We start from the raw sequence: 12,999 nt of genomic DNA on the forward strand, positions 1-12,999 counted from the left end.
CATTATAATGGTGTAGTCAGACAGTTTCAGGCGGAGATGCACAAACCTGTTGTGAATTCAGATTATTATTATTATTATTATTATTATTATTATTATTATTATTATTATTATTATTATTATTATGTAAAGTGTTATGCGGTCCTATCCCAAACTCAACTCACCTAAGTTCCCCAGAAAAAGCCCACATATTTTAAGTAAATAGAAAAATCCATGAATTGGGCTGGACACTCAAAGCCATTAACTCCAAATCCTCAATTTAAACACCAGTTACTTAAAAATGAATAAAAATAGTTTTAAACTTTACATGCCCCCAGATTAAATAACTGAGTAGTTTATTTCTTGTTTGGATGCTATACAGTAAATGGTTTCGATAACCTATGCCATTCAGTTGTATAGCATTTCATTTGATAACATATGTTAGTGTCTAGTGACAATTATTCTTAATCCTAATTTCCCATACTCAGTTAAATGGACGTTGAACTTTACATTTATAAATCGTACACTACACCAAGCACCTGCAAACCGTGTATGGTTTCAAACACATTTTTATAGGAACCGAGGAGAATAACAACGTCTGTTCACTTACATTAACTCACCATCACAATCCAGTCAGTGAACACAGAAACTTTGGTAGGAATTAGCATTGAGGGTTTTTGGTTACTGCACGAACCACTTGAAATGATACATCACACATGTAAACATGGCATCTTGCACGAAAAATTTCCCCAGAGGTCAGTTCAAAATAGATGAAATAAACATATATCTTTGTGTTGTAATGTTTATTGGACATACAGACATAAGTAGACAGTACATATGCGTCTTAACAGAAGAGGGGCAGTGACATTTTCCAATTTTTAAACTATTGGCTATTGTCTGTCAGAGAAGCTTATGCATGTTTTCTTTTGTCAAGTAACTGTTAGTTCAAGTATATTATTAGACGGTTATCCGTGGTTATGAAATATTGTACATAACACAATGTACATCGTAACCTCACTTTTACTTGTGACTGACCTCAGACAAGTTTGTGCTGAAGCCACAACTGTACTTAAGGTTTAGAAAAAACAAAAACAAAAAACTGAATGTTCTACTTCAGCTCCATGCCTCAAAAAACTGAGCAACATTAACCAACGTGTAGTATTTTCATTTAACATGCATGCCTAGCTGTATAGCCTTCTTGAAATCCTATACTCAAATCAACTGTCAAGACCCACTTCTTCTCTCTTGCTTTTAATGCTTTCTAAGTCTGATATCTGTTATTAGCTGTTGTCCAAATTACTATTTCAGGCTTTTCACTCCATCTTATTCGTTTAATTCTGCTTGACACACGCATACATTACACACAGGGCATAGTATTTAGTGTACTAGGTCCACTATGAAAGGTGCTATATAAAATAAATATTGATTGATTGATTGAAATACTAACTGTATTGACCGGTTCTGAGAAAACCAATAGGGAAGGTATTTACTTAACCTGACCAAGTCCTTTGACGAACAACTTGTCTGACAAGTCTTATCAGGTGCCTGCAATCTGTTTAGCTCTTTCCACTGTAAATGTGATTTGAGTCTGTAAAAACTGTATTGGTTACTCAGTTGATGCAGGAAATGATAAAGGTGACAATGGAGGGGTTTAAAATGGGACTGGTTGTGGCTACCTGATCATTTAGTTACACTTCTTAATACGTGTATTCTAACATAGCGGTAGAGGTACAAGCAGTACCGTTTTCTGTTGTATCTCTGATTTTTTTTTTTCCCCTATAGTTTTAACTGGCTGTCACAAATCTTTGCTCATCAGTAACGGTTAGAGTTCCACAAATGTTTCTCAGATTGTACCTAAACAAGTTCCCGTCCGGCAGTTTGCTGCAGTAAAGTAAGTATTTTTTAATTTGATTTGGATAGCTCAAGATTTTTTAAGTAAACTGTTTAGTTGTACAGTAGAAAGTTACAAACGTTACGGCAGTACATTACCCTCCAACATGTATTGGGACCAGAGAATAAATTAAGACAGACTTGGGGTGTCCTTAAGGTTACAGCTTGGCAGGACAAGTTGTGGAATCTTAGTTGTGGACCTTGGATGAATATTTTAGTAAATAGAAAATATAGATGACATAAGGTTTTTTTTTTTAAATCTTTTTTTGTCTTTCACATCAGAGCTGTGAAAAAAGAACAGAAGGAACAAAAAGATGAAAAGCAGAAGGTGATAAAGGAGAGAAAGATAGATGACACCAATCGACATAAACCCTTTGGACTGACTGTATGGGAACCAATAGATGATGTGTACATAACACAGTTTTACCCAAAGCCTGTCTATGATGCAGAGACAGCAATTGATATGCTGAAGAAGTTCCAACAGTTAGAACATAAGAACATAAGAAAGTTTACAAATGAGAGGAGGCCATTCGGCCCATCTTGCTCGTTTGGTTGTTAGTAGCTTATTGATCCCAAAATCTCATCAAGCAGCTTCTTGAAGGATCCCAGGGTGTCAGCTTCAATAACATTACTGGGGAGTTGATTCCAGACCCTCACAATTCTCTGTGTAAAAAAGTGTCTCCTATTTTCTGTTCTGAATGCCACTTTTTCTAAACTCCATTTGTGACCCCTGGTCCTTGTTTCTTTTTTCAGGCTGAAAAAGTCCCTTGCGTCGACACTGTCAATACCTTTTAGAATTTTGAATGCTTGAATTAGGTCGCCACGTAGTCTTCTTTGTTCAAGACTGAACAGATTCAATTCTTTTAGCCTGTCTGCATATGACATGCCTTTTAAGCCCGGAATAATTCTGGTCGCTGTGTGCGGGACTTTGTCAAAAGCTTTCTGGAAATCTAAATAAACCATGTCATATGCTTTGCAATTATCCATTATGGATGTTGCATCCTCAAAAAAATCAAGCAAGTTAGTTAGGCACGATCTCCCTTTCCTAAAACCATGTTGACTGTCTCCCAGTACCCTGTTACCATATAGGTAATTTTCCATTTTGGATCTTATTATAGTTTCCATAAGTTTGCATATAATAGAAGTCAGGCTTACTGGTCTGTAGTTACCTGGTTCAGTTTTGTTTCCCTTTTTGTGGATCGGTATTACGTTTGCAATTTTCCAGTCTGTCGGTACCACCCCTGTGTCAAGAGACTGCTGCATGATCTTGGTTAGCGGTTTGTAAATTACTTCTTTCATTTCTTTGAGTACTACTGGGAGGATCTCATCCGGCCCAGGGGATTTGTTTATTTTAAGAGCTCCTAGTCCCTTTAACACTTCTGCCTCAGTTATGCTAAAGTTATTTAAAACTGGATAGGAACTGGATGACATGTGGGGCATGTTGTCAGTATCTTCCTTTGTAAAAACTTGTGAAAAGTAATCATTTAACATATTTGCTATTTTTTTTTCTTCATCTACGATTTTGCCATTTGTATCTCTTAAACATTTAATCTCCTCTTTGAATGTTCTCTTGCTGTTGTAATATTGGAAAAACATTTTGGAATTGGTTTTAGCTCCCTTAGCAATGTTTATTTCTATTTCTCTCTTGGCCTTTCTAACTTCCTTTTTGACTTGCGTTTGCAGTTCTGTGTACTCTTTCTGCGTACTTTCTTTTTGGTCCTTTTTTAATGCTCTGTAAAGTGCCTTTTTTCGCTGAATATTTTTTTTTTATTGATCTATTAAACCATTTTGGCAATTTAGTTTTACATTTAGATTTGTCTACTTTAGGGATATAATTGTTTTGTGCCTCTAGTACTACATTTTTGAAGAACAACCATCCTTCTTCTGTGGGTGTTTTCTCTATTTTACTCCAATCTACTTCTGTTAGTCTCTGTTTCATACCTTCATAGTTTGCTTTTCTAAAATTGTAAACCTTAGCTTTAGTCATTTCTTTTGTGGTTTTAAAAAACACTTCAAATGAGACCATGTTGTGGTCTGAGTTTGCCAGTGGTTCTCTGACCTCTGTTTTAGTTATTCTATCTTCGTTATTTGAAAAGACTAAATCAAGGCATGCCTCCCCTCTAGTGGGTGCCTTCACAAATTGTGTTAGGAAGCAGTCATTTGTCATTTCCACCATTTCTATTTCATCCTTTGCGCTACCCACCGGGTTTTCCCATTTTATTTGGGGGAAGTTGAAATCCCCCATTAGTATGGCTTCTCCTTTGCTACACACATTTCTAATGTCATTGTATAACAGATTATTGTGCTCACCGTCTGAATCTGGCGGTCTATAGCATGCTCCTATTATTATGCCTTTTGAATTTTTGTCCGTTATTCTGACCCATATTGATTCGGTTTTATTTTCTTTGTTCAGGTTTAACACCTGGGCTTCAAGACTGTTTCTTATGTATAGCGCTACCCCTCCTCCTCTTCTGTCCTGCCTGTCTTTCCTATACAGTGTATACCCACAAATATTAAATTCGTCCCCATCACTCTCAGACAACCACGTTTCTGTAACACCTATCACATCATAGTTACCTGTTAGTGCAGTAGCTTCAAGTTCTAGAATTTTGTTTCTGATACTTCTAGCATTTAGATAAATACATTTAATGGTTGTCTTACCTGAGTTGTTGTTCTTGTTTTGAGTTAGACTTTACCTACCCAAAGCAGCCTCTTTACATTGACTTGAAGCTTGATAAGAAGCTATGAAGCTGGAGAAAAAGGTTTGTGTTTTCAGAACTATCTACAGACCATGCTTTGACATAGGGGACCCAATTTTGATGAATGCTAAAAAAAACAACAACAAAAAAACCCCCAGAAGTCAGTGTGCAAACTCAAGAGCGTTTGCGTTGCATCCTGCCATATCTCCCATGTTGTGATTTATGAACAAGCGCAAAGGTTGAGTATTGGTGCGATTTAATGCTCGCCAATCCATGAAAAATGTGAGACAGAAATGCTTTGCAAATCAAGAGAAACTGACTTCCCTTTAATGTGGAATACTTACTGCCCATGCGTTTTCTGTGGTTTTTAAATAATAAAATACACATTCATTATTTCTATTATAGTAAACATCCCATCACAAGAGCTTCTATTGGGTGAGCGGTATCTTTACCATATGGAACATAGTTAATGTTATTGTTGCTGTGAAAAAAATAGACTTGTATACACAATTTTCTTTTTTATAAATAAAACTTTTCCAATAACATTTTTTCTTTCCAAAAACTGCATTGTTTTTCAGTAAAAACCTTGCCAAACTTTAGGTTCATAATTTCTTATTAACCTGTTTTTTAAATTTCTTTTTAAAAATTCATTTTTATTTATTTATTTATTTTAACAATTTCCATCTCTTACCTAAGGCCAACAAATTTTCTGGAAAGTATAGTATAATAAATACAGTCCAGAGAGTGTTACTCTTTGGAATTACCTGCTTGGAGTAGATAAATACATCATGCCTTTGAGCCTACACTGATTTGGTAGTTTTTATGGATGTGTTTTTGCTGTTTGAAAATATTGTGGTTATGACATTTTGTAGTAGTCAGCATTGGTAATCTAAGCCTATGTCTTAAAACAAACATCTTTATAGGGAACAGGTGGTCAAATCATTTTAAATATGTTATTGTGCAAGATTCTGTTGTGTGGCAATGGTGGTCATTTATGTACATACTGTATGTTATCTTCTCTCTACAGGGATTGAAATAAGACTCCTATTGCATAGTAGTTGCACCAAGTTTTATTATGAGCTTGATTATCCACTGTTTATATGTAACAATCTTGGGTGTTTCTTTTTAAACTCATAGTAAGGCCAGGAATGTATCAAACCACTCTGAAATGGGAGTCTTATTTCCATCCCTGTCTCTGGGTTTAAAATGAAGGGTACAACACTTTTCTGTGACTCAGTCCGTTTAGTTGCACCCTCCTGTAGTCGGCAAGTTTTTATTTAGAATCTGTAATTATCAATGGTATGTAACCAAACATTTAAATTGAATTACATCACATCTGCCCTGCAGGAAATTGTAAATCTTTAAAGTTGCTAAATGTGTTGCAGAAATTATGGAATTGAATAAAAACCATGTTCTAGTTTAGTGAAAAATAGGCCCACATTTTTACACTTTCTAACCTGGTGTGTTGCACATTCTAACACACAGTAACAATATTAAACATTGAACATATTCTTCTTTTCCTTAGAAAAAGGTTGACCAATTTGTCAGTACAGTTCACTTTCCACATTCTTTCAAGACAGACGTGAATAAAGTTGTATTATTTACAGAGGTAAGTTGAATGTAAATTAGAAGACAAAAGTGCTTCATGGCATTTAATTACTGTTTGATGTTAGCTTGAATTCTTTTATACTTACTGTTCTAAATCATCATCTGTCCACTTCCATATTATTTGGCAAGATTACTCGATTAATACTTACTTTACAGCATATCTTTATATTATTTCCCAAAAAACTGATCCCTGTTGAAACAAGTGCTTCATGAAATATACAGTGTAAGATCAGCCATAAGTTATGCTGTGCACAGTCTGGGATCCACAGTTTAGTGAGTTTTCCAAGACTCCTGGTAGGGACATACACAGAAGTAAGGATTTTATTTAATAAAAGTAAAAGAAAATGTTAAACCGGGCACCCCACTCCATTCCAGTAAGAGAAATAAAGCAACACATGTCCTTGTTTTCAATGTCTTTTGTTGAACACATGCCAGTGTTAGCACTGCTGTAACTGTTTAAATATTGACATTGCCACTGTACTCAAGGCTTTGGGGAATAACCTCTACAGCTTAAGGAACTGAACAGTTCTTATTGGATCAGTTTATCCATTAACCTTTAAAGTAACAATGTCTGACAGAGCGACTTGCCTTTTGTGCTTATCAGCAAGCAAGTGACTAGAACAGGAACAGATATAGAGGTGCTTTTACGCTCTTTTGTGTTTATTTTTTGTCCTACAAAAATCGGTGTGCAAGAGACATGCAGTTTATCTCTGCTCTGACACAAATAGACACAAACTATTTACATACAAACTTTTGTGTTTAATACACAACAAATACAGAACTAAATATTGCAATGACCACTTTACTAGAGGCTTGGGGTAGTAACGTCTGCAGCTTAAGGAACTGGGCAGTTCTTACTGGATCAAATATTGTTACTATGACAAACTGTTTGTTGACCCATGTAAATGAACATTAACACTTTAGGCATCCAAAAATTGTGTTCTGTCATTCTTCTTTTAATAAATAATTGGTACGTAATGTCTTTCTAACTAGAATGTAGAAGATGCTAATGTAGCCAAAGACAATGTAGCTGCTTTCGTAGGTGGAGCTGAACTTGTGCAAAAGGTATGTGTGCTCTAAAGCAATTAAACTGTATGGTGTAGCATTCGAAGCACTTACATGTATACATGCTGGATGATTTTTAAAACTGTGATTATACTGTAGTATGAAACTAAACAGAGACTTGTGGAAAACATGAATCCTTCAAAAGGAAATTATATCTGTTAACATTGTAGTCATTATTGTTATGCAATTTAAATCAATCAAGTTTTGTGTTTATACAAAATAAATATCTACAATATGAGAGAGGGCTTCTTTCCAGACTTTGAGATCCAGTTAGATCAGTGCTTCACAGTGACATGTTCCCCTAGCCCAGTTCTATTATTTTTATCTGCTTTCCAGATTTTGGATAACGACATCAAGCAGATTTTTATATGGCAGTGCCAGACATTCTCCCCAGAATGTCAACCCTAAAAAACAAGCTTAGAAAAAAAGTTCCTAAGAGCAAGAGAGGTGAGTGTGTTTGAACAATATGGTCCTGTATAGCATGGCAAGGTTGTAAATAGGACTCACATTGCATAGCAATTTGATGCATCCCTGGTTTTAATAAGACAGACCTGAGCTTGTCACCTACACACTGTGGCTAATCAGGCTCATAATAAAACCTGGACTGGGTGAAACTGCTATACAGTAGTAGTCTATTTCCATCCCTGCAGGGTGCTCTAGGGGTAACTGCCAAGGGCTGGGAATCCTTCACGATATTGAACTAGTAAAGAATTTTAAGGAATGCATCAACCCTATTTGTTGACATTTACAGTGTGGACATTTTTATTTGCACATTATTATGCAGTGCAAAAAACAAGCCTGCACTGTTTTGTGGATAAAAGTATTTCATCCTTGTTTTCCAGGTTCTGTTGGAACAAACATTCCTAAAATGCTTGAGCTGTTTAAGACTGGCCATGAATACCTGGTGGAGAGAGATTGCTATGTTCTGACAAAAATGACTACAGTAGGTTTAGAGTATGATTTCCTGAATGGGGTGGTGAGAGCTGCCGGTAACATATTGTAAAAGAACATGCAATTATAAATGCAGTTCTTTCTATCTGTAAAATTAACAGTGTACTATAGACAGTAAATAGTTGGTGTTTGAGGCTGTACAATTTTCAGTGACTAAAAACCTCCAATTTCTCTCAATATCGGAGTGACAATTGTCACCACTGGACTGACGGCTTTCAAAACAACATCAGGTGATGGTTTATCTGTTTGCCTAAGCCTTCTATTGAGTCAACTGAAGTGTGATTAATGCCAAGAGCCCTGTATCACCTGGTGCTTCTCACACTCAATCAGGTGCCTTTTGTGACTTTATGGGCAACCTGTTGTCTGTGATTTTAAAATGTGATCATCGTCTTTCACACCTCAGAAGTTTTCAAGAGCTTGTAACTGGACTGATTGTAAGTTTGGACTGATCAAATGGATGGCGAGCTTGTGTGCTTTGCTCTGTTTGGCTCTGTCATATGGCTCGTGGTCGCATTCTATCTTACTATTTGTGCATTACTTTTGTACTCCATCTGCTGTAAGACCAAAAACAAAGACCGTGATATGGAGAGGCAGGCCGTGTCTCCTGCAGAACTGCTGAACAGACAATGAGACCAAAAAGAAACAGAATGGTCTTTTCTATATTCACTAACTGCAGACATTGTGTTTCCACCTACAGTAGGCTGCTCTTTTTTGTTGCCTGAAGATAAATGCTAATGAGTGTTATAAATGTGAGTATAAGAGAAGTCCTTTATACATTATTTTTTTATTTTATTTCTTATTTTTTGTAAATATAACGATAACTTTTACAGGATGGGGAGCAATTGGTCTGCTGCAAAGTAGTATGATGCCTGCTTTTCTTGTTATGTACATTTGATTATGTTCACTTGTACTTTACATTTGTTAAAACATATACATTTAGATCAATCATTTAAGTAAGTCGGAAAATCTTTTTAGGGGGTGACGGAGCTCAATAAAAAAGACCCACTGGAGACAGTTGAAATCTGACTATTTTATTAAAGGAAACCAGCATTTCTCAATAAACTGTACAATTTACAGTGGATCGATATCTTGTTTATGAAAGATTATTATTGTGTTGGTATGAATGGTTTCTAAGTGAGATGCTAGAAAAGCGTTTTTTCACTTGATGTTATGTGATTCAGAAACAGCTAGATACTTTGCTGTACTTTGTGTGATTGACATTGCAGTAGTTTTTTAAAGAATCATAACATTTAAATATCAAAAAATGTAACCTCACAGGAATTGTCACTGCTGTGCCTGATTTACTGCTGAAAGGGGATTTTATCTTCGGCCCCAGTTACTTTTAAAAAGCGACAGGATGCTATTTAATGCTTCAATGCGTTGTGATAGATCAGTAAATGTAAAAGATGTTCATGACTGGTACCTAGTAATTATGGTACAAAAGACCTTGAACATTCCCCCCTGTGCATTATACAGTATAAAGGAAACAACATATGAAAGGCAGCATTGGAGAGCAGCAAGCAGCAGAGAGCTCACCACTGGGAACAGGAGAGGCACAAGCTGCAATCAAGTCAAGCAGCAGGGGACACAGCAGCCTTGAGTGAAACTAGGCACAGACAGAGAGCACACAGTATTTGATGCATAACTAGCAAATGTTACTGATTAGTCATATTGTGGCCTTTCCTTATAATTATGTACTGGTGTTGTAACCAGGAGATGTAGTTGTTGGGCAAGTTTAATCAGGTTGAATCTTCCCCATCATTACAATCCGTCGAACACTGCACACAAAGACACACTTTTATGGAAACAAAGTGAAAAGTGGAATAAAAATAAGATTAGTGTTTTTTATTTTACTATTATTATTTTTTGTTATGCTTGTCTCTGATTCAGGGTTGATAAAGTCTCACACTACTAGTCGGGGGGGGGGGGGGGGGGGGGGACATGACACTAGATACCCAATTGGAATGAGAGACTGAAGGGATATTGCATCTGTGTTTTTGCACATTGCAAACATCCCTTTGGCGTAATCAAAAAAAAAAAAAAAAGTTGAAATAAAAACATCAAAAGCCATGCCATTGTTTTTGTTTAACATTTCGTTACTGTTTAAACTAATGGTGCGTTATTAGTTTTGGTTTTAATTAAATGTTATATGGCCTATTCATTTCTTGCAGTTGGATATGCCTAAAGAACAGATCACTGACAACCTAGACACAATCATCAAGGATGTATGCTCACACAGGCCTTTGAACTTGAGTAAGATAACCTTATATTGCTATGATAAGAACAGTTAAGTTATACAACTGTTGTTTCCTCTCATAATGTGTAATTATTATATTAAAACATTTTACAAGATCATTTTAATATGTAATATCTTTATTTTATTTTCTGTAACTTGAAATCATTTCCATCTGGGTGTTCAGCATCGCTACCGATCTGATTGCATTACAGCCAGGCTCTGAGATCATTAAACAAAGCCAACAATATGAATATGTGTTACTAAATATACAGCTGTATCTATTATTTATTTATTTTAGACAAGTAAACATCCAGCAGATTATTTTGTTACCACAAGTTCCCAGTCCTTATTGAGAGAGCTTACAGTTTCACATGAACTGTTGACTGTATTCTGTTTAAGGTTATAAGGTGTTTTTTTTTTGTTGTTTTTTTTGTATGAAAGCATTACTTCTAGGAAAAGTAATTTGCTTGTTACTCCAAACTGTTATTGGCAGAACAACTATATACTGCTTACAGTATAATCCCCTAAGAAAATGCCTGGCATGGATTATTTCTGCTTTGTAATTCTAAAAGAGCTTTGAGAAACTAGAGTTTTATAGTAATTATAAAAGCAAAACATTAGGATGTTCATTGAAAAAATGTAGCAAGTTGATAATTATAAACCTAATGAAACAAAACGTACTGTAATTAATTGCCACAAATAGACCATTTGTTATCTAACCAAGCACTGAATTAGCCGTGCAGTTCCAATTCCCATGTAAACGTGTACTGAATTACTGTAGTGTGATTTTAGTCTCTTATATACAGTCACAGCCTGGTTTTCTTCTTTACAGAGTGTGCTGTGTGTCTAAATTCTGGTTCTTGTCATTTATTTTCCTCAAAAAGCTGGGTGCTAAGTCAGAACAATACATTGATAAAGGATACTGTGTTGTAATAGCTCTGATAGGTATGACAGTTTGCTTAAAAATGGGAACATTGTACCAGTGAAGTAACATTTAAGAGCACAATTTAAAACAAGAACACACTGCTAATGAAAACAATAAATCAAACTAAGGCTAAACAAGACAGCATATTGATGTGGGGCCTGTATTATAACCTGAATCATATCTATATTAATACAAGTTTACAACTTAAATTGATAATCATTCCCTGTATGTGTAAGGGGACAGTGTAGTTAATTCAGTCAATTAATTGTGGATTATGAACCTTTAACGCACCCTTCAGATTTACAGTTTCTTCTAATCTGTTAACAGGCCCATTTATTGAGAGAGCAATCATTTCGAGTACAAAAAGCGAAGCATTACATTTCAAGATTGAACAGTTTCTTCCAAAAATTGAAGAGGTGGACACGAAATAAGGACAGGGCTGAAATCATGCTTTTATTTATTTTTTTGTTACTATTATCTGTAAAAAATACTGTCATAACATAATAAAATGTATCAGTGTATCCATCTATGCTGTTTCTTTTGAATACTTTTAAAGGATGTTATAAAAAGGGAAGGGAAACAAACTATGATTGTGTAAGAGTGTCACCATGTGTTAAACATTTTAACATATATCATTTGTTGTATTGTGATTTATTAACACGTCATTTGATGGTCCTGATTATGTTACTATACTGCACTGTCACATTTAGGATCCTAATGCAAGTTGCATTTCAAAGGTCGCTCTTAATTTGTTCTCCTACATTACAAATTACTGTATGATTAAATAAAAATTGACTTTTGTGTATTTTACAGTATTGCAGTACAGATTAATACCACCATGGACTGCTCTGAGCATAGAAAGTGAAATTTACTGTAGATAGTAGTACCAGAAGACTTTTTCTGTTCAAATAGAGACAGTTGATATAACAGACAAACAACCTCTATAGTGACGAAGACAGTTCTTGTTTAAAATGTATTAAAATGTATGCACCAATATGACCCCCATCCCTGTTTTCCCATTGCTTTAATTGTTGCCAAGCAACAATTCATAATAACAGACAATGAAACAACCTCTGAATTAGAACTTCTGACAACCCTACAAAACAATGCTTTAAGTTTGTTTTATTATTTTGGTAAACACATTTTTATCGTGAGATTTCTAAGCATCTGTTTCTAAGAAACATAAATTAATTAATAATAAAATAAGGCAGTAATCAAAACAGTTTTTACAACATTTTCCCATTTGAATGTTAAGGCAGTATCACACTGCAAGGTGTACGAATATGGTTCAATATCTGCAACCACGGGGTATTTTTTAGCATGAGGCTTAGTCATATTTAAACACCCAGTAGTGTATTATTGCGCTTCTAAAAGGGCACCTCCACTCTACTCTACCTCTCCCAAGGTGAATTGGTTATCTGAGAATCAGCCAGAGTTCCACACTGCTGGTATGCTCACACATCTGCACCGGTTGGAACACTTGGCAGCCACTGAGATTGCTGCTTCTATTCTTGCCATTTTACAGCTGACAATTACCATTGTTTTTTAGAATCTAAATTATATTTGGATCACTAACACGACTGGTAAAATTATATTTAAATGATTAAATATGTGTACATTAAATCCTATCTTGGAGCAAAAACTAACTA

The 12,999-nt window shown here is 35.3% G+C and overlaps 1 long non-coding RNA gene across 1 annotated transcript; it reads left to right on the forward strand.

Annotated features, from left to right (window-relative positions):
- Positions 1–8,252: 8,252 nt before the first annotated feature.
- On the forward strand, positions 8,253–12,028 carry LOC121317381. Its single transcript, XR_005950498.1, has 3 exons — positions 8,253–8,938; positions 10,361–10,442; positions 11,678–12,028. It is a non-coding gene; the product is annotated as an uncharacterized LOC121317381 (long non-coding RNA).
- Positions 12,029–12,999: the final 971 nt, after the last annotated feature.

Source organism: Polyodon spathula, chromosome 1 (assembly GCF_017654505.1).
Source record: "Polyodon spathula isolate WHYD16114869_AA chromosome 1, ASM1765450v1, whole genome shotgun sequence".
Lineage (NCBI taxonomy): Eukaryota > Metazoa > Chordata > Actinopteri > Acipenseriformes > Polyodontidae > Polyodon > Polyodon spathula.